The sequence below is a fragment of the Anas acuta genome, chromosome 3 (genome assembly GCF_963932015.1).
Source record: "Anas acuta chromosome 3, bAnaAcu1.1, whole genome shotgun sequence".
NCBI classification, from domain to species: domain Eukaryota; kingdom Metazoa; phylum Chordata; class Aves; order Anseriformes; family Anatidae; genus Anas; species Anas acuta.
Window position 1 is genome coordinate 79,761,299 of NC_088981.1, and position 22,675 is coordinate 79,783,973.

The following is a 22,675-nucleotide window of genomic DNA, read 5'->3' on the forward strand; positions in this document are numbered from 1 at the left end:
CTACTAAATAACCAGTGACCTAGAGATGAAAGGCTCTGTATCCAAATTGTTTTCATTAATTGCACTGTGGGGCAAGGATAGATTTAATTTCAGAGACAGGAATATTAACCTCAATTCCCTTCCTTAATTGAGTGTGGAGAAACAAGAGGCATAAGCGAGGGAAGCAGAGAACAAGGACATGGGTCATTAGCACTGTCAGCTGGTCTCGCAGGCAGCAGCCTCTCATCAAAACACCACTGTGGCAACCAGAAGGCAAAAGCTTATTTGGCAATGTATAGGGCATCAGTAATAACAAAATTTACAGTAATGAATGGATTTCCATTGGTTATTTAGGTGCAGAAGTCCCAGCAAAAGTCTGTAACGACAACCCAGTGACTGGAGCCCATCTCGCAACACTTCATAAGGTTAAAACAGCAGCAAGAGGCTGCAGAGCAGTCACTGTGGGGGACACTGGTCCCATGGGAACCCTTTAGGGGAAAAAGATATGAGTGTGGTCATCAGGCCTACTTTTATCAATGATATGTAACGCTTGCAGAGTGGTTCTCGCCTGAATAGCTTTACGTAAAGCTGGCAAGCATGGTTACAGGGCAACAGAGGCAGGAGGGAGTGCAGCTGGGCTTCTGAAAGATCGGTACCCAACTGGGGGGCAAGGCTCTAGCCTCCTGCTTGTTCATCCAAGCGTTTCACTAGTGGGCTCCAGTGATTCTGTTCCTGGTGAAAAAGCAGGTAAGCAGCACAATTTGGGGCAGGTTTCCTACATCTAGCTTTGCTGGAGAGCAGATCCTTTAAGCCACTAAGGACTGAGGGCTTTTTTTTTTTCCACTGCTCTTTTCTGAGTTGATTAGACAGATATGAATGGAAGTTAATCAACTACTTGCAAACCAGGTCACCTGTTTTTGCCAAAATGGTATAGCAATGAATGAATGAATAAATAATCTTTTAGAGACGTAGCAGGGTGATGAATTTACATATTAACATGAGATATGGCTCCTACATAAAAAGGTCTTAATAAAAGACCGTGGTTTGGGGGCTTGCTACAAACTAGCTGACTCTACTTAATCTTGCTCAGAATCAAAACTATTGATGAAATAAAACTATCTTAAGAGACAACTTTCTGGAAATGCCTGAAGGAGCTTTATAATTCAAGAACAAAATATTCTAAACCAAACAAATTATTACTTGCTAAAAAAAATCTGTAAAACCATTGAAAATTATGATATCAATTTTTGTTGAAATAAGAGGTTGTCAGAGGTGTATTTATGTTATTTACTTCAGGATCCTCCTTACAAGTGATTGCACTTTGTTACATTAAAATCCTGTGCAATTATTGAAGAATGTGCCTAAAGCTGTGTTTCCACATGTAATGCACGTATGAAGAAAGAATTTCTCAACAAGTTCTTTTTTTTTTTTTTTTTTATGTTATTTAGAACACAGGAAATGCAAGTTCATCTTCCTTTTATGAAATCCAGCACTGACTGCAAATCTATAAATAAAATACATTACTTTCTTGTGACACCACTGAAAGAGCAAAGAAAAAATAAATACCTGTTTCACATGATATCTAGAGGAAAACCTCTAAAGCTCTACAGAAGAGTAAATTCTGCTAGTCTCCTGACTTAGCTCAGTTGCTCTCAGCTCCCTGGGGTCCCGTCATTTTGAGAGAGCTGGAGCCTATTTGGCTTGAGAAACCAGCCAAACTCTCTTTAACTTTAAAAAAAAGAAAAGCAGAGTTTCTTGCAACAATCCAGAAAATACAGTTAAGAGCAAAACCAAAAGCCAGCACAGCACAGAAGGGCATCTTGTTGTGTGTTTGCTCTCCATGTACCACTGCTGTTTTACTGAAGATCCGATTTGTCACCTTTTCGGAGAGAGACACCTCCTTGCACGGTGCAGAAACTTGTGAACCTGCCTAGCTCGGGGAGGACATACCCTGCTGGGGCTCTCACTCAGCCCCAGCCAAGGAGCCTACCAACACCAGTGCCCAGCTGGAGGGACATGTGGGACACCTGGGTCACCACTACACTAAATTATGCTCATTGAAATGATCGGTCATTTTTTTTTTAATCAATGGCTTGTTCATGTCTGGCCCAGATTTTTTTCCCATATCCTCTCCATAGTAAGACTGGGCATGCACATGGATGTGTTTTAAACTAATTATTGAGCATATTACTTGATTTTGATAAACAGATGATTTTTATAGATACTGATATAGAAATAAATACATTATATGCACAGATTCTCCTCTAAAGTGAGATGAAATAGAAAAATGTGTTATTCTGCTCTTTATTTTACATACCAATGAAGAAAAGGAGTATGTTTTCACCATAAGAGTGGTAATGAATACATGCTGTTTTTCTGCAATTTTTCTGTGTTATTTTCAATGGTTATGCTAGAATGCTCCTCCTATTCAGCAGAGGGAGAGCAAGAGCTAAGATAATGCTAAGGCCTGAGAATTAAAAGTTTTAAGCAAGCAACTAGAAGACTTTTGCAACACATGGAGAAGAACATTCACTAAGAAGGCTAGAAGAAGAGATGGACTATCAAGTTCCCAAGTGGCTAGGCACACACAGAGCTGACATTTTTATATCCAGACTATCGTTTTGATCCTATCAGCGTGCTTCAATGGTTTATGGCATGTGCATTTCTTTTTTCTTCATTATATCTGTGTTGTGAACTTAAAGCAGGCAAGCAAGAATAAGCACGTTGTCAAAAACATTGAGATTATCTCAACAAGTGTGAGACTGTCAAACCTTTGACCAAAGTAGATCAAAACCTATTTGGTTTGTCTACCTGCTGTCAGCACTCAGGTTCTCAAGGTTTCCGTAAGCCTGTATATTTGTATATTGGTTGGGTAGAAGGAGCTTTGCAGCAGTTTTATTCAGGTTTGCAAGAACCTGAATAAAGGCCAGGGAAGAGAAAAACGGTGCCAAACAGCCCTCGTGGACTTTTTTGGGCAAGGTAATTTTTCTCTTGCATTCACACATCAGTGCAGTGAGGACTTCGTACTAAGGCTTTTTGTTTTGTAATTTCTCACAGAGCTGTGAATTTTGTTCTACTGAAAGCTGTGATTATGCAAAAATATGGCTTTTTTTTCCTAGCCTCCAGTGGAACGTCACTGCTGTTGAAGAAGCAGCTCTGCTCTGCAGAGAAAACTCCCCAGGCCTGGCAAGTTAGAAATTTTGATTGTCAATGAGCGAGCCATAAGTTGTGCACACATTTCTTTTCAACACAGTGGCCTGGAAATGCTCTGAAGCTAATTAAACTGTGTTAAGTCATCAGCTGCTGGTGCTGAAAACTGTTTTATGGCTTGGAACTGGGAATTGCAGTGGTTTCCTCATTTTCATATGGATTTCTGAGGAGCATCATGCGTAGCCTTATCCAATGTACAGAGCTGCTCTAATGGGTGCAAAGTGGTTTCGTGTCTGAAATGACACAAAGTTAATAATTTAAGAGCAAAGAAGATACCACCTCGGGTAGAGGCTGAGGTTTCCAGGAACTGCAAAGAGCCTATGTAAAACCACAGCTGACCTGGATGAGAGCTGGACAGGCTCAGCTGCAGAGAGGTTGGATTATGGCATTTAGCAACCAGTAATACTACAACTATAGAAATTAGTCTTTAAATTAGTCTTTTTTTTTTTTTTTTTTTTTTTTTTTTTTTTTTTTAAGAAACGCCTTGGATGCTACTTTTTCTTTAGGATTTTCCACATCAAAAACCAATATCAGTACCTAAGTCTCCCAGATGAGTTACCAAACCTGCATTTGAAATCAGTCAAGCGGCCACAGGATGCTCACAGCATTTGCAGCTGCTGGCAGACAAAAAAAGGACAAGCTCAGTGCTCTCCTGCTCTGATAGTGACTGCCCTGGGTAATTCCCAGCATACTTCAGGGACTCTCATTACCACCATGGCCTCAAACCATACTGGCTTCTTACCTTCAACTCTGAAATGACTCAGAAACAGAGCCCAGCTTCTGCTCCAGCAGCAGGCAATGCTCATCTGGAGACAGAAGAGGTGCATTCGTACTGTTCTCATCCTCCTACCTGGCATAAAAGATGCAGACAGCCCTAGGACAAGGCAGTTTTGGGTGCTCCCTCTGCCTGTTCCGCAGCTGTGCAAGCTCTCTGAATTTACCTGAGCGTGACGGAAAGGAAGACAAGGTGCGTTCGTGTGTTTCCTTCTGCCACGTGGGCACACGATCCCACAGATCTCACCTACAGGCACCAGAGGGGTGTAGACGTGAATTTTCCTCTTCTCGATGCAGATTAGAGGAAGTGCATGGAGACTTCTTGTGGTGGATCTGCAGTCTGTATCTTATTTAAATTTAAAATTGTCCATTGAGTAGATTTCCACTTACTCTAGCAGAGCTCTGGTGATTTACATCAGTCAAGAATCAGCTCATCATTTCCTTTAAAGCTACTTATATCGTTCTGTGGTTATGAGCACTCCACACAGCATTTCAGCTGCATTTTTAAAGAGAAGAAACCCTCAACAAGCTTTCTGATGCAAATACCAGTTTGAAGTGATATTTCAGAGTGATAACATGGTTAATTTTTGTCTTCCAGAGTTTTCAGTGAGGTTCGGTGCGATTTTAGATGTAATAACCTGTTTAATAAAAAAGGAATGTTTCATCCTCTGGTCTCTGTGTCAATATTTGTACTTCATATTATGTTTTACAGAAATCATTATCACAAGCCATTTTATTCGAACTCAGCATGTAAAACATGGCTTTCATGAAGCTCTGATGTACTATCAATTATTTAATAAGCACTAGGCTTACAACTTAGCTAAAGGTTATCATCTATAATATATACATCTGCTTATGTTTTCCCAAAAGCAATGCATTTTGACCTTTTTGCTATTCAAAGGAGTAAGCTGTTTCTGTGTCTGTACCAAGTACTATGAGACTGTGGTTTTCCTCTTTATTTTTGCACTGCTTGCATTGCATGACTTTGAATTTAAAAATAAATAAATAAATAAGTTGTAGGGGGTTGTGATGAAAACAAATACAAATACTACTGTCCTGTCTTGAACACTGCCATTACAATATGATGTCAAACTTTATATTAAAAACTGTTTGGGGCCCTGTCATGCTGTAACATAGACTACGTTTCTGAAGACAATGATCCTTTTGGGAGCAATTCAGCTTTTCTTCAAAATGAGGTCATTTCCACTGAAGTAACATTTTTTTTCAACAGAGACAAATGAATAAGGTGTCTGTTACATGCTCAGGGGGGTTCTTGGCTCCTTGAAACCTAGGTTTCTACTGAAGTGAATGGGACCTGGCTTCCTAAAAGTCCAAAAGTACTTCGGAGAACAGGAGCTAATCAGCCACATAATTTTGATCTGGCATCACAGTCCTGTAAAAAATAAACAAACAACAACAACAAAAACACTGCTGTTTTGGCATGGGTGAGCAAGGCCAAGACCACCTTTTTTTGACTCCTTCTGTAGTCACTGGCAGCCCAAAATTGAATCCCTTGGACTCCAGGTGACACAGACAACAGAAATTTGGCACCTAACTTTCCTGTATAATCATATAGTTAACAAAGAGTGGCCCAAAAATCCCACATCCAGGTGCTGGGGAATGGGCTCAGGTCACCACCAGTGGCTGAGGGGATTAACCTTCCTTGTGCATACCATTGCCCATTTTAAATGAGACATAGGCTCCAAAATCATTGGGTATGTATAAAATTTTCAACCTGACCCTACCAAAACTATGATTTAAAAAACACCTGGGGGATTTTTGTGTTCATAATGAAACCCCAAAGCTGCTGGACTGTAGGATTTGGGCCTACATTCCCACATTCATCAGATGAGAAACCCCTCCATTGGGAAGGAAATTTTCTGAACTGCTTCTCAGTGCTCAGCATTGGGCTTTAGACGTGGTCATTTGAGATGTCATTTCTGCAGCTTACTCCTAAAGGTTGCTGACTCTGTGAAAGAACCCTCCTTGTTCCTTCCACGAATCCATACTGAAGCAGGTAGGAAACATTAAGCAATCCATTATTGTAAAAGAAAGATTGTTTAAACCAGAATGCCTGGAAGCACCTTAACTCTAGACAACTGGAAGTCATTTTCTAAAACCTCTTATTCAGGAAGAATCATTTAATTCTTTGAAATGTAGGCCATTTTCAAGTCATTTTCTACAACAAATGGGACCAGCTCAATCTGTTCTTCACATTTTAGTAATTTAAAAGGACATAACTGAATTTTATTTTAATGGTAATTGCAAACTCATGCAGAAAATGTAAATGCACACTTTCCGATTAGCTTGCAGCATAAACCATGGGTTCTATTAATGTATTCCAATTTGTAATTCTTTGCACAGTATGAGATTTGAAAGCTGTGATTAAAATTAATTAGGTTAAGTAAAGTTTATCCCCCCTGAGCACTGCTATTTGAAGAAAGAAATAGTAAAACACTAGCTACATCTGGCACCGCAGGAGGCTAAAGCATCACAAGGAGCAGCAGCATTGCTTTGTCAGAGGAGTCACACGCTGCCTTTTTGGCGTACCTTAAGCACTGTGCAGTCTTTTCTAGAAGCTAATTGAAGCTGTTAAGTCACTCTTTGCCTCTTGTAAATGCTCTGGAGCTACAGCATCTGTATGAGCATCTGCGTAGCCCATCTCTGTAACTGAGCAGATGACATAGATGAAGAGGGGACATCATTGCTACCCAGTGAGGCGTTAGGAGCTGTCCCTCTGCATGGGAGCTGAGTCTCCTAAGTGCAAGAGCCAACAGAAACGCTGTCCTGAAGGAGCTCCTGGAGTTTCCACCCCTTTTCTTTTGCTGCAGTTCATGATACTTCCACTTGTTAGCTGAGAGACCCAGGACTCTGGCTGGAAACTTCATGTGCTGCATTTTTTTTTCCAGCCTTCTGGCTGGAAACTTCACTGTGTGCTGCCTTTTAGACTGATTTGTCACTCCGGAGGAGGCAAGCTATGCCCCACACCTGGTCTTTTGCCATCCTCTGTTACTTCAAAACAGCTAGTGAACTAACTGAGCAATTCTTCATCAGGTGAAGCCTTTTGCAATCAGCAGCTCTCACAGCCAAACTCTGGTGCTAGTTACTGGGTATTGAGTACACTTGGTGCACTACTTAGGTTTGAGCTAGAAGCAGGAAGGTATTTAGGAGATGGATGCTATCTGCTAACTCAAGACAGCCTTCATGGCTCTCTGATGGAGACAGGCTGTGCCTATCAGGAGAACGTGAGGGCAGCACACCAGATAGCTCTTGGAAAAAGTTTTGCCTTGCTGATGAGTGCTCCCTTTGCTTTCTCATCCAGTTGGAGTTCACCATGAGCTGCTCCCGCAAGCCAGGTTCCCACACTGGAGCACTTCTGTGATTACATGGCCACCAGGATGCACCTTAGAAATTCAGTCAGATGCAAGAAATGATAAGGCGTAGTCTGGACAGGGAGGAAAAAACAACCTTGCAGAGAGCAAAGGATAATGAACTTAGCCCACAGCACTCACCAGTCATCCCAGCAGAGAGCAAAGGGGCTCATTATTATCGGAATGGACCCAAATGGAGCCAATTCAAAAGTGGATGAACTTTGCAGAGTAGAGGAATTAAAAAATCTAAAGTCTAAATCTACAGCTAACTCCAGGCCAATAGTGAAGTCTGAAAGGAAGTTTTTATGTAGTTGTATCCCTGCCACTGCCATGGCACCTGATTAAGAAAGCAACAGAAATGAATTTTGATGTTGCTACCCATGTTCTAGCCCAATATTAACAGGCACAGCAAAGCATCAGTTTTTGTGCCTTTCTCACCCAAACAAACAGCTTTACACTCTCACCTCATATTTCATTGCCCGAAGTCAGGAGCTGTACAAAAAAACACAGTCCCAGTGGAAGCACAAGGCTGAGCTGCCACGCATGGCAGAGGAAACAACCACAGGTCATCGCCCAAGGCAAAATTGCTTGTTTCTATTTCTTCAGCCTAAGAACTGGAAAAGAAGAAACAGGAAATCCCATTAAAAAATGAAAATGCTTTACACTTTTTCACTGACAGGAATTCCTGGAAAAGAATTTCTTACTGCCTGTGGTATTTCTGGATTAGAAGGAAAGACCAGAAAATATATAGTCATATGATCCTTTAGCTATGCAACTGCCAGAGCCAGCAAAAACACTGCCATTGGGGTGGTAAACAAAAGGGACTGAAAAAAAAAAAAAAAAAGAAGCCTTTGTAGTACTCTGCGAAGCCGCAGGCTTCACAAGCCAATTCATAGTTTCTCAGGCTCAGGAGGAGGCTCCGCAGTCCCGGGGTCTGTCAGCCTTTCAACGCAGGCCAGGCGGTTACACCCAGTCATTCCTGCTGCAGGCCTGTAATTTACCTGAGCTGCAGCCGTGTGCTTCAGCAAAACAGCAGGAAGGACTGAGAGTGTCATTAGCCCTGAAATGAAGTAAATCCTTACTGAGAGAACAGCATGAGGCCACAGGGCCCAGTGGACACCGTGACTCCAAGCTATGGCTGGATGGGGTCTTGCATTCAGTTAATAGCAAGGAAGGAATGGACACTGCATAAAACAGACCACAGAAGCCACTTACCTTGCTAGGTACAAAGATCTCCAAGTGTTTGTAAATATCACAAGCAATCCTACTCCTTCCAGCTGTCCCTTTTCCTGCCTCATGTCTGCCCCACAAAGTGCTGCTCTCTTCTTCCCACCCTTCTGTGCTTCTTGCCCCTATGCTGTGGTGTGTATGAGCAGAGCGGGACGGGTCTGATTGTTTGCTGAAGGAGTCTGAGAGCAGTGGGAGGGAAAGACGTGATACTTGCAGAAAAAGTAGACAGATAGGACGGTGCATAGGCAATGGAGAGTGGGAGCAGTGGTGTGATGATGGATAACACTGGGACAAGGAGAGGCCATACATTAATGTGAGGCTTTAGCAGCTGTGAAACATCCACAGGAGTGAAAAAAAGTGAAGGACAGCATGGGACTTCGGTAAGAGGGGTGGCCTCTGTTCACCCATTCACACCCTATTTGGGGGAGCCAGAGAATGGGCACTCTGAGCTATTACACAGGCCCTCCAGCCCTTCTATCCAATCTTTGGTAGATACTCAGAGAGGCAGGGCATAGATAAAGAGATCTTTCTGCTCACAAGGCTTCAGGGGCTTGGGTGAGCAGCAGTGTAGGTTTTCTTTGAGGTAGAAGTTGCAGTGTAAGTCAGTGTATTTCATGAACCTTCCTTGCTGCTGAAATACAAAATGAAACCAGCTGCAAAGCACCTTGAAAACAGAGGTCTTACTACATAATACTTACCCTAGAGGGCTCCCTTTTGCCATCTACGTAAGGAATATGATATGTCATGAAGTACGATTAGGGGGAAAGGACTGTGAGATTAATTTTCCTATTCCTGCATGGTTTTATATTGTTTCTACAAGTGTATCTCTTCAGAGATTTGCCCAGCCTACTTCAATTAAATTCATCTCTTTCCCTAAAGAGGTGATAACAATCTAGTGGAGCACTCTGTAACTAGTATTTATTAAGCTAGGAGTTATTAGGAGAAATCTGGTCACACGCTCTCGGAGTTTGGGAGAAACAGCCCGTTTGCCCTGTAGCTCATACAAACCAGAATGAACTGACCGGGCTCCTGGAAATACATTTTGCAGAGTACTGGAGTGGAAAACATGAAGTGATAGAACTTGTGTGGAAGTACCTGCAAAAGTTAAATAAAATAAATGAAATAAAATGAAATAAATGAGATAAATAAAATAAAATAAAATAAAATAAAATAAAATAAAATAAAATAAAATAAAATAAAATAAAATAAAATAAAATAAATAAAATAAAATAAAATAAAATAAAATAAAATAAAATAAAATAAAATAAAATAAAAAGTAAAATAAAAAAATAAAATAATAAAATGGTGAAAGGAGGTCTATTTCACAGTTTCTGGTAAGACACTGTTGTAAGAGATGGGTTTCCAACTAGGAGAGCACATTCATGCACTCCCAGTACAGTCCCAGCATTACAGAGCTAGTTCACAAGTCACCGAGATGACTGTTAACCTTGTCCATTGCTCTTACATTGGCTTTTGTTGCAAGAGCTATAAAAATAAGGTTTTTGTTTTTGTTTTTATTTATGCCTAAGTGCACTATTTTGGGGAAGAGACAACCCTCCAAATAACAGAGCTGAAGAAAGGATGTGATCAACTGCCATATGGTAGCAGGGTAAGTTTTTGCTTAACCTACATGGTGGCATGGTCCCAAAAGAGTTGGATTAATGAGGTTACTCTGCACGTGGGACTTTGCATAAGGAGAGGCTAATACATTTCTGCTGGCCTGGCAAAAATTCATAACAAATCTGCAATGCTGCTTCAAAGATCACCATAAACAATTCAGTGCTCTCGTTAGTGTCTACACCCTGCAAATGTTTAAACCACAAGAAACCACAAACCACAAGAAACCTGCGAACTGAATAAACAGCTGCTGCTCCCAACTCAAAATCAAATTTACAAGATTCTGCTAATAGACAGGCATTTGCATTGCAAAAGCAGATTTCATATTACCAATATCTATGTCACAATTAGACTATAGCTAAGCTTTTAGGTGTTTAAATGAATTCACGATAATATACTCAAGAAAATTGCCACTTGCAAAAAAAAAAAAAAAAAGTTCTAAAATGTCAAAAGATAAAAGTGGTACAGGATGTGGATGTATTAACATCTCAGGTAAATGGGACTCATTAGCTACAATATTTCATACATTACAATATAAGGTATGCACATAAGAAGAGGCTCCCCTGGGTTTTTGTAGAGCATGAGCTCTCTAGGTCTTCCCCCATACTGTTGCCTGAATTGTTTTAACACAGCAATTCAGTACGTAAATCTGGCTGCCCTCACACTAAAGAAGCACCACCCTTTGGCCCCTGAGCTCACTTGTGTCTCTGTTTACAGGTCAAGCAGAGAGGAACGGACACCTTGGCTCGCACCAAGGGCAGGTTCAGCCCGTCCCCAAGAGCAGTGTGTGTGGGGATGCTCAGGGAACCACGCACGAAGCAGAGCAGGCATGAGGTGATCCTCCTCCTGCCATAGCTCCTCTCTCTTTGCAGTTACCTGGGGCTTGTGGATTCTCTGAAGAAACCATGAAGGGTCTGAAGGCCCTCGGTGGGTTTTCTGCCATGAGTTTATCTCAGTGCTTCCCGAATCTATTGCACCTTTCCAACAGACGCAATATGGAAGAGCAGGTCTCACAGGAGGTGCACAGTGGTGCCGGGACAGCTGCTGGGGCTCAGCCCTTGCTTGAAGAGAGGGAAGGACCAGGTGCTGTTCAGTGAGGACTGGTGTCATCTTCTGGCCGATGAGTCACTCATCACGACAGTTTAGATCACGCTGATTGCGCCTACCTTAGTACATGGGCCTGAGACGGCTTTTCAGGTCTGACACAAACCTGCAGGCTATTGCTCACACCATACAGGTAACCCTATTCTGTAGCCTGCCAGGAGTAGTCCCAGGCTAGGTCTCAATATGAGAGCACCAACGTGCCCGTACCTTGCTAATTAATTTCATCGACAACAACATGCCACTGCTCAGGCCCTTTCCCTTGACCTGTTGATTCTTGTAGCAGTAGCATAGCTGTTGTGTTTGAAATTCACAGAAGCCGTAGTCCCCAGAACAACATTATTAGTCAAAGCTGTGCTTGTGACTAAAGGAAAGAGTGGGTCAAACGGAAGAGATAGGTCACGGCGGAGCGCGCTGTTTTTCTTAGCAAAGCCTGCCGGGTTCTGCAGAAAGGGGCAGCAGGGAATGGGGTGGATAATGAGCTGGGCACAGGCCAGATCAGGTGAAAAGGAGCTGAAATTCCTGGTGTAGGAGTCAACAAAGGTGGAGAGACCAACTAACACAACAGCAGATGAGAAGGAGGAGGCACTTGCACTGGAAAAACACAGCATCATGACAAGATTTCCATCAGTGTTGCCCACAACATGGGAAGGAGCTAATGGGTCATCTTTTCAGCAACCTGACTGTCACTATTTAGGATACTCAATAGCAGGAGAACTCGTGGCCCATCTTTCAGCAATTGTCCTGACTTTGTCCCACTAGGTGAGCACACTGCACCAACCAGCACGAACAGAGACAAGGGCAGAGCCCAGCTCTCTTGCCCTTTGGTAAACCTGGAAGCGTGCATTTCCCTTTTGCTAAAACTGAAAAACCAACACTTCACGTGCAACGGGACTTGGGTCTGAGCTAATTCTAGATGTTGTCAATCTGAAGCACCCTTAATTTTAGGCTTTTCTACAATCCAGGAATAAAACGAAGCCATGAACCCAGAACTTCGACTATTTATAAGGTGCTCTAACCAATATTCATCCTAATATCTGGGACTCCTCTGACTTCGGTATTGACCTTTGTGCTGCTCCAATAGAAGCACAAGGAAAATGCTGCTGGAGTCTTAGACCGAAAGGCAAAAAGCTCGTGTCAGCTCCTGTGCCCTGAGTTGACAGCGGTGTTGGGGAAGAGACCTCCGTAAGCACAGCCACTAGATGCCACTATAAGCACGGCCTTATGTTTCGAAATAAGATCTAAAATAAAGCGAACGGTCACAATTTGCTAATTTTAAAACAGTCCTTTCAGTGAGAGTGCACTATCTTTGTACACACCAGCCCCGCTTTACAAGAATTACACTTTTACCGGGGAAACTTTCGGTTGCCTGTTTCCACGTATGATCGCTATCTTTACACAAGAATGTGAGTGCTTGTGTGTAAATATGAGTATCCCATTCTCTTTTGCCTTTCTGGGCCCTTTGTCCTCATGAACGGCTAAAGCAGAAATTATCTTTGAAGATCTCTCACACGTCTTTCAAAAGCATTTCTCTCACCTCCATCGGGGGATGTTCCTGTGTCACCTCGAGCAGAGAAGCGTACTGCACTATCAGCAATGTACCCTGCTGCGTAACATCTTCAGCCACACGCGCCTCTGCATACTAACCCATTTCCTATGCTGCAAGAACAGACTGTGGCTCAGTCTACTTTCACCCTACAGCCCAAAGCAGCTCTGCCATTGCAAAACCGGGAACGGCCTGGGCTCCTTTAGATGAAGGAGCCTTTGTGCCACGCAGAGCAGCTCAGCTGTGCAGAGGGCAGGAGGAGAGGTGGCACCAGCAGCGCACAGACACTGCACCGAGCCCCTAAACCGTCTCCACCACTGAGGCTGGACACCCGCCCTCAACCCCAAAATGCTGAGCATCCGTGTTTGATGCTGCCACAAGCAGGACACGTTTGCTGTTTCATTAACCTCCTTCCTCCCTCATCTAGCCCAGGCTGTCAGTGAAAACAACACTGCCTGGGAAGGAGAAAGCCTTACCCCCACCCACACATGACTCAATCCAAAACCCTCGAAGCTTGCAGCAGCGGTCAGTGTGCTAATCTTCAGCATCACCCAAACAGTTTGGTGTATATATGGGTCATGACTGTAGCAGGCCAAGGAGGCTTTTCTTGCTAGCTGCCAATGTTGCAAATTGGGGTCTGAAAACTAAGAAATGATTTCTCAGCCACTGCCTTCTCCCCATTCATAGTTATGCTCAAGCCGAAAAACAAGGTTGTTTGCAAGAGGAAGAGACCTCTATCTGTATTCTTGCACTGCAGCTGTAGTGGCTCCATTGTGTCCATTACCTGTTGTTCAGTCAGTGGAGAAATCAGCAATGCAAGGTAGGACTCATCTCACCTCTGCAGAGGTGTCAGAACTGTGGATGTGCACATCTGAGATCACCAGCTAAAACTTCTCTGGGCAATGGAAAAAGAAACACACACTTTTTTCCCTTCTTTTAAAAAGACATCTATTTTAAGATGAGATGAGTCTCATCACAGATATGGAGGCCTCCACTGTTATTACCTGCAAGAGGATAAATGAATATAGGTCTTGGGCAAAATGCTTCAATTTTGAAATTCCAGCAATTTCAGATGTTGTCTATTTACAGTGGAAAAGATAAATGAAATCTGCTGATACTCACTCACAACCCACATCGAGTTTTAAAGCTAGTTTTGAAAAATAAAGAGGGTATCTGCACTACTTGGTCAAGACATGGTTGTAAATATTGAAGATTTAGGTGCTTTTCAGATTCGATAACAATTTTGGATGAATGCTGTGGTCTGTGGAATCTGAGTGGCAATTTTAACGAGACTAATAAAACATACCATCTTTACTGGTGTTGTACCTCCAGTTTGTTACCATATCAGAGCTAACATAAAAAGCATATTTTTCTGCTTATCGTCTTGCACTCATTCTTAAAATGGAAAGCAAACTCTAGAAAATAAGACACTAAAGAGTTTTCTCTGCAACTTTTACCTGCACAGTTGAATATTCTAAATCCAGTGCTCTTTCCCAAATGGTGGTAATAAAAACTGATATGTTCACAAATGGATGTGGAGAACACTGGATTTGAGCACTTGCTGGGCTGCCATTTAGGAAAAATTAACATGAAAAGATTAATTCTCAGATGGGTCCTCTCCCTTGGGGTGGTACAAGCACAGACAATCCTCATCTCATTTCCAACAGGGTTGGTTGCCTGCCTCACCCCCAGAGATGTGCTAGCAAGAAGTCCCAAACCTTTCCAAACCATTTGTGAAATATTTCGAAGTGGAGCAGCTATCTTTATTAAAGTAATGAAATCTAAGACTCTTTCCCAAACACTCCTGGGATACTCTCTGTTTTGGCCCATATTCAGGAAGGCAATTAAATATGTGCTAACTCTATGCTCATGAATAGTCACATTGAAATTTAAGGAATTACACATGCCTAAGTGCTTTCTTGAATGAAGCCCAAAGTTTGTATTCCAAAGAGAGCTAGAAACACCGTGGCTGAAAGCCTCACACTGCTCAGAGGGACATGTCAAGGGAGCTACAATGCAGCATAAGCTCCCAGGAGGGAAGGAAGTCCAGATTTATGCACGTTGCAAAAGGAAACCCACTATTTTCCATTGGTAAGCACTGCCCTACCTCTCTGGGGAAAAAGATACTGTGTTTTCTTTCATTCTCCATTTCCCCTCTTCAACACTGATAGCACTAAAATAATTTCTGATGCTCACTGTTTTGCAAAGTTCACCTACAGGGTGCCATGGAGTCTGTGTGGGGAAGATACAAAGAAACCCAGGGGATCTCTGTGAACAAGAACGGGAATTTATTCGTGTCCTTAGCAGAGCCAGGCAACTCTCTGCCTCATTTTCCCCACCTGATGATAACAACTGCCCAAGAGTAGTTATGCTTACAAGTATTCTGTGTATCTTAAAACTTATTTAGGTCTATTTACTTGTTGTGGTCTTTGCTTACACCAAGATTCATAGCATCCTCTCCTGATAGAAAAGTTGCTGTCAATGCAGAAAATCCTTCCTATGCAGCTATCACAAGATATAGTAATTTACAGTATCTTCTGCCAAACGATTACCACCATAAAGGCTAAGCTGTCTACCAGGTTAAACACCAGTCTTTCAAATTCTGATCCAGTCTGGCGGCTTGTATGTACCTGTTTGGGGCTGAATTGGTCAATAATTGGAGAGGAATGGTTATGGCTAGGTCTCAAACATGGCTTGATGTGACTAGGTGACTTTCAGTTGCTCCAGTTTTTGCTAGAAGTTCTGATACCTCCTGCATTGTGTAAAATACAACAGAATATCATTTAGCATAAAAGACCATTTTTTCCTTGCCGATACTCTCAGTTGGGTAAGCTTTTTCATGCAGAGAGAGGGGAACATGGACTGAGCTGTGGTAAACAGCTCTCCTTTGCACCCAGCATCCAGCAGAGCCCAAGTTACCTCTGCTGGCCCCAAGGAACCTCTCACTCCTCCATCCCAGGGCCAGATACGGTGCAACGTATACCCACAAAAGCATGGGGAGGATTTATGTCTCCTCACTGAAAAGGTGGCTAAGTAAGTCCAAGCTGGTCTTACCCAGGGCTCTCTATATTGAGAGGAAAGCAGCAGGCACCTCCACAAAATAGGGCAGTTCATGCCATCTGCCCTATTTATCTCAGGAGCTGATGAATGGCAATATTACTGTGAAGTAACACTTGGGTGACAGCTGATAATCCACATATTGTTTCCTTAGCAGCTTCTCGGGGAAGAGGCACTTCACCCGTCACATACCCTTCTTGGTGCCAGCAGCTGGTTCACCTGCTTGCCATGAATTTCTTGTGTGGTCCTGGACAAGGCACCTAACCTCCCAGCACCTCACAAATCCTTCTTTTTCTCCATTCCCTCTCCTTTTGTCCTTTCCATCTGCACTCCCTGTTACTTGTTGTATGTACAGAGAGGACCTACTGCCATCATGCCCTGCTTTCTGGTGGAGACCGGCCGACCTGCCCAGCAGAAGAGGTCACACAGTGAAGTCAGAGATTTCTCACTTTGAGACATACGTTTCTCTTCAGCTCCAGCAATTGCTGCCCTTGGTTTGCCAGTCTGATAACGGTGATTTTCAAGGCAAGCTGCAAAGTCACAGGTAAAAAGAGCAAACCATCTTAACTCTTAAGACTGGTTTGAAACATCATGCAGTTTTCAGTATATATACATATATATATATTTCTGCTAGGTATTTACCCTCTTTAAATGCAAAGAGTTTTGGTTTCTGTTATGCAGAAAAGTGTTTCAAGTACTGACTTTTGGTTTCAGTTTAGCTAATGGGTGTGAAGAGCGCACTTTCTTCATTTGGACTAAGTTCATTCACAGTTAAAAAATCAGTCGGGAGTGGAAGAAGCATCAAAGCTCATTTCCTCTTCCAGCCTGTGAATAGAAACAGGTGGGCAAGGTCAAGATACACTCATTTTAGAAATGTGAAGGAAGTGGGGTGAGATTTTCCAAACCGCTCAAGCAGGTACCGTTCCCACTTCGCACGACTGTCACCGATTTCCATAGCAAGTAGCAGGGCGATGCTATGGGAAACACCACAGAGCACTTTTCTCTATCTTTATGAGCTTTTATATCTTTGTGTATAGAGTTCACAGTGACCAGAAGCATCCTGTTCCCTCATCAACTACATTTGCTACTTCCCTTATTTAATATGTCCGTTAGATGTAAGTACAAAACCTGTTTTGATGTATTTTCTATCCAACCCTCCCCACAAAAAACTGAACACATTTGAAACAGGTGGTTTTTATCATTATTATTATTGTTGTTATTATTATTATAAAATTGTGATAAAAGATACAATTTGTGTACTTTTAATTGACTTTCCACATTCACTCAACAGTTGATTGACACAAATCATGGAAAAATGAGCTTTCACACGATGAGTGACAAAAGTTGTAATATACCATTTGCTGACACAGAATATGTGTTTGTCTATACATACAGTTTTGTTTGTGATGGAGAAGTCAGATGTTTTCCCTGCTCAATCAACCAGTCCTGTGCCCGAGCATCAGAAAGCTCTTGGTTACCTGCTATCCACTGCAGCAAGCTGTCCTTCCTTCACCCCCTCCACGACCTGCCTCTCCAGCACGAGTCACTCATCTTCCAAAGTTGTTTTGCCCAGGCATCAGCAAGAATAAAACTCATTTCCTGGACCCCTCTGGAAAAACAGACGCCAAGTGGGGTTTCACTACCATATCAAAAACATCACCACAAAGGTCCTCTGCAGGCTTTGCTGAGCTGCTGTTTGTCCTTTGCTGAAGTTCCCAAGTTATTACCTGACCTGTAAACCAAAACCGGTTTCCGTGAGAAATATTTTCAGTTTGTTTGCTCATCGAGGTCAGAAGACAGTGGTCTGGAACAAACGTCCTGTACATTTTTACCAACCTCAATTTTTATATATAGTAAGCAGTCCTGTGAAATTGATTGATTACAGTTGGCCGATGAGCGTTATTTCTACCAGACAGTGAGATCACCTTGCTAGTGTGGAGACTGTTTTGGAGCAGGCTTCTGTTTTAAGCTTGCTTGAGGTGTGCCCACAAGTCTGTTTATTCTCATGTATCTTATGTGGTCAGGGTGGTGGTGCTGGAGTTTTTCATTGCTGAGCAATTTCTTCTAGTTTATTAAATGAATTTAGTTTCAAATGGAGTACTGGGTTTTCGTTTGTGGTGCTGCTTTTCCTGTTACTGTTGTTGTGGTTTACCGTCCACACTGGGGTGTTCAAAAACTGCTCTTCAAAATTCACCGAGCTTGTTTGTGATTTGTGTTTTTACAGTTCTGTACATTTCTTAATCTCAGAGTGCTGAGCGTGGGCTGGGACTCCCTCCAAGAGGAGTTTTGGTATATACAGCGCTGGAGCAGTGCTTGTGACTTCAGCCAGACATTCATTTCAAGTCCCCACCAGGCCAGGAACTGTGAGAGAGGATGTAGGGATCCATCCAGGCAGGACTTACGATATCAGTAAGGCCATCTAAAATGTACAGAGACTGTTTAGGAACTGTATTTCCAGATTGGCTTCTTCCCTATACCTAGCAGTGTGTTTTAATGGTTAGAGCAACATGTTGGGAGGGGGGGGTTGGGGGCGAGGAAATAACAGACTTTTTTCCAGACTCAAGCAATAACATAGAGAATAACACTGAGCATGTCATGAAGGTTAACTTCAGCTGGAAAGTATTCTGAACTAATCGAAGACAAGGGGCTGCCCACACATACATAGTGGGAGGCCTGGCAATTCTCTACCCAGCTAATGAGACAACATTAGAGATCGTGACTCTAGCTCCCAAACATGAGAAATGAGGGATTCCAGACAGGGCGATATGAGTGACACAGCCTAAGGGCATATCCTTAGGCTCCTGGGAAATGAATACCTGAGGGCACCATCCACACAACCCCTCGATGGTCAGCTGAGCAGGGCCTTCCTGATTTCATGAGCAAATCTACTTCAGCGTACATTTCCTTAGGCTTCAGACAGTTTAAGCAACACAAGAAACAGAAAACAGAAAGATGCCTCCCCTTCTCCCCCTCCCCCCCCTTTTTTTTTTGTCAGCAGCTCTGCATCACTTTTTGGCTGGCAAGTGCAATATATCTGACAAAGATTGCTCAGTAGCTATTTGCATTCATAAAGAGATCTCCTTGATTATCATCACCCTGAGACTGGGTCAGCCATGTCCCGATTTGTGCCCTTTGCCTTATTCTTATGTTTCTCACCTTGGCCCTTTCTGCTCGCAGCCCTGTGGCCTGCCAGTAACCCCATGGGCACCCCCCGAGTCCTCAGTTTCCCTTCATTTCCACTCATCCCCAAACCCAGTTATGTCTTGCTTACTTTAAGACTGATTCATTGCAGCTGTCTGCAATGACTCCTCTTGCACAGCCCCACAGTCTCTACCACCACGTCTGCTCTGTGCACCCCAGCCAGCTTTCGAGTATTTTCCTGCTCTTAAAGGCCATTCTGAAACGTGGCTACCTCCCAAGCTAACTTTCCATTTGTTTTTAATCAAGCTGGTGAATTCCCTATGCAATGTCTTTTGTGTGTGTCATCATCATCATCACTATTATTTCCAGTACTCAAAAGCCTTTAAGGCTCTTTGTTTTAAGACAAAACAATTTTACCACTTAACAATGGGAGGGAGAATGCTGCCAGTTTTCTGAGTTGAGATTAGGTACAAAAGAAAGATTGGAAACCACTGGCCCAAACAGCTCTTAATCCTGTGGTAACCTGCAATATGTTCCAGTGCTCAGTTGTCTGTCACTAGAAAATGTTCCTGACGGATAGCATAAATCTTCCTTGGTGCAATTTAAGCTCGTTACTTCTTGTGTTATCACCAGAAGGTATGGACAAGACTTTGTTACAGTCTCTGTTGCTACTACCTTTTATGTGTTTGAAAGTTGTTGTCTTGTCTTTTTCAGACTAGACACATTCTCATGGTTCAGTTTTTCCCCCCAACTTGACATTTTCTAAACTTCTGATCAGTCTTGTTGCTTTCATCTGAGCTTTCTCCAGCACTTGAGTAGGGCAGCTAAATATATCACTGCTCTTCTTTGAGATCCAAATTGGCCTTTATGCTATGAACTATCCTGAGAGTGCCTATAGGATTGATTACTAGCCACTTCACCTAAATCCTTCACTAAACCACCACTTTCTAAAACAGAGCCCCCATTCCTGTAGGAAAGCTGATTTTATTTGTCCCTAGCTTTACGGATTTTCATTTGGCTGTCAAAATGGATACCATTAAACTGACCTTCCTTTAACAAGTAATCCAGATCAATTTTTCTATCTAACCTATCATTCACAATTCTTCAACATTTTTTTCTGTTTTTCTGCAGATTTTCCACAAAGACCAGAAAGGAATCCTGTGGGACCCTGCAAGGAACATCCCCCAGAGTGATAAAATCTCATTTACAAGCAACATTTAATCTGATTATTATGAGCTCTTTTGACTTTGCACTTCTCATTTATTTTCACAGTGTCATGCGCAGTGAAGTCACGTGTATTACAAAACCCTAAATGCATAGTGTCATCACATTTACCCTTACCAAACCTGAGATCTGCTCAGGAAGCAATAGCAGGTTTGCTATCTGTAAGGGACCTCCAGCTTTCTTAGGAAGGGACAAAGAATTCAAGTAACACAAGGTGGTATGTTGCTTGGAAAAGACCAAAAAAAAAAAAAAAATAGAGGCAGGAAATCTGTTAGACATAAGAGGAGTGTATCTGTACTCATTTCATAAAGATATGAATTAAAGACTGGAACTGACTATTACTCTAAATTGATTGCATCTGGTAAGCATTAACTGAGTACACATTTCTGAACTGTTTGCTGTTTTTTTTGATCCCACTGGGTAGTCAGCTTCTGATATTTCCACTGAACCATGTTTAATCATGTTTAGCAATATTTTAGTGATAAGAGGTGGTGGCATTATAGCTCCACTTTCAGTCTTTGATGCATATGATTATATTACCTTCTTCAGTGAATGCAAAAATCCTCCAGTAACTTGCACTATTGACGTCTGAGGAAGTCAGGGCTGTTATTGTTTCAGTGTTCAGCATGCTGCCACTTCATTGCTTTGATCCATGGCCTTACGTGGCTTTTTAAAGTGGAGGAGGGTGGAGGGAGAAGGGTCACTGAGCTTGTAAACATTTCTATTACATCAGATTAGTTTCTCTGCCACGTACAATCTGCTGGTGTGACTCAGACTTTCACATTTTATAGTCAGCTATGTCTACAGGGACTACAACCATTCTGAGAAATTCTAGATAAATGTGAATTAGTTTTATTCTTATCTTATTACACAATGTACAATTGTACAAAAAAATGCCCTTTTGTTGTCTTTTAGTGCAGATGTGCAACCACTGGCAGATAATGAGAACAACGTGTTCCCCCTCACCAGCTCCTTTATTCTTTGGCTGTTAGCCTTAACACAGGTTTAGGACTAACCATTCTCATTCATAGTGCTCTCAGTTGCTTTCCACCCACCTCTCAAATTTTTATTGAGGCTGCACAACAGTGATCTGAGATGGCTGCCACTAAATACTTGGAGTCATGTTTCTTAGAGTAGATCATTCAACCGCTTTTGCTTCGGGGAATAGGGCGTGCTTTTTCACAGTTACAAGGTCTGGGCAAGACAATTTATTTTTGCCCTTGTATCGGTTCAGGGCACTGTCAGTAGCATGGGAAAAGTGATAGTCATAACCAGCAAAAATGTTAATGTCTCGTATAAAATAATCTGGGGCACCACACGTAACATTTTCCCCTCAGAACTTTCTGGGCAGGATTTTCAAACAATCCGCTTTGTGGCAGCCAAAGATTGCAATTGCTTTGTTATCTCTCACATGTTTTCTTGCCAAATGTTTCCACAGTTGTCTGCTATTCAAATAATGTCTTGCTAACACAGTGGTCATTTTGAATATGCTAAGGAACAAGCAGGGCTCACAGCCTGCTTGCAGAGATCCTGAGCAGTAGCTGTAGTTTCTTCAGTGGTAGGACACATCAAGTGTTTTTCTTCTTGGACACACTACCTCACAAAGGCACATCGTCTTTTCTTGCATTTCTGGAAAGAGTAAACAGGACCCACTCGTTAGCCCCAGTCAGAGGAAACAACTGCGCCAGATCCTCGAAGTAAACAAAACACGATGATGATCCTGCAGGAGGCCCCAACTGCTTCCACAGGGCTCTGCAATGCATCAGTCATGCTCTGCAGCATGAACTCAGAAGCAAAAACAAATGTTTTCTGAAAGTTCAGGGTACGACTCCCAGCTGCATAAAGGCTGTGAGTAAAAAAAAAAAAAAAAATTTAGGAGAACCTGAATGATCCTTACCAGCCCCTCACGTGGTGGACTGGGCATCACACTGCAATTGTTAGTCAAACTACTGAAAACTATGTGCAGAGAAGAAACTAGTTAAGATGTTCACTGGATTGTGGCAAGCTAGAACCTGGTGATTTCTGAGAGGGTCACGCATGAAAAGCCATTGCCAAACACATGGAGGCTGGGATAGGGGCCTTCAGGCTGACTCAAACAAGACACTGTGTGGCTCAAGGCCCATGAGAATGTGTTCTTCTTTCCTTGCCCAACCTTCCTGACCGACTTTAGGTCTGCCTTTCTGCACCTGAATGTAGCCACATGCTTGGGGCCGGTTGTGAAGGTGAAAACAGGGCTTTTCTTCAGGCAAATGAGGACCACGGCTGCAGGTGTGGAACAGCCAGGCCCTGCTGGCCCTCCAGCCAGCGCAGCCCTTTAATTGGGGTGTAGCGAGCTCACAGCTTGTGGGAGAGGTCAGGAAGCTTTTATCAGGTGGAAGAATGAGTCAGTGCAGGATGTGAGCCCAAATATGCTCTATTTGTGGAA

The 22,675-nt window shown here is 42.7% G+C and overlaps 1 long non-coding RNA gene across 2 annotated transcripts; it reads right to left on the minus strand.

The window, feature by feature from the left end:
* Positions 1–13,520: 13,520 nt before the first annotated feature.
* LOC137853056 (uncharacterized) lies at positions 13,521–18,294 on the minus strand. 2 transcript variants are annotated; one of them, XR_011094201.1, is made up of 4 exons: positions 17,722–18,294; positions 17,364–17,617; positions 16,528–16,710; positions 13,521–16,415 (listed from the first exon to the last, which is right to left on the minus strand). It is a non-coding gene; the product is annotated as an uncharacterized lncRNA (long non-coding RNA). The 2 variants fall into 2 exon arrangements; XR_011094200.1 differs by having other exon boundaries at positions 13,521–16,710.
* Between the last annotated feature and the right edge of the window lie 4,381 nt (positions 18,295–22,675).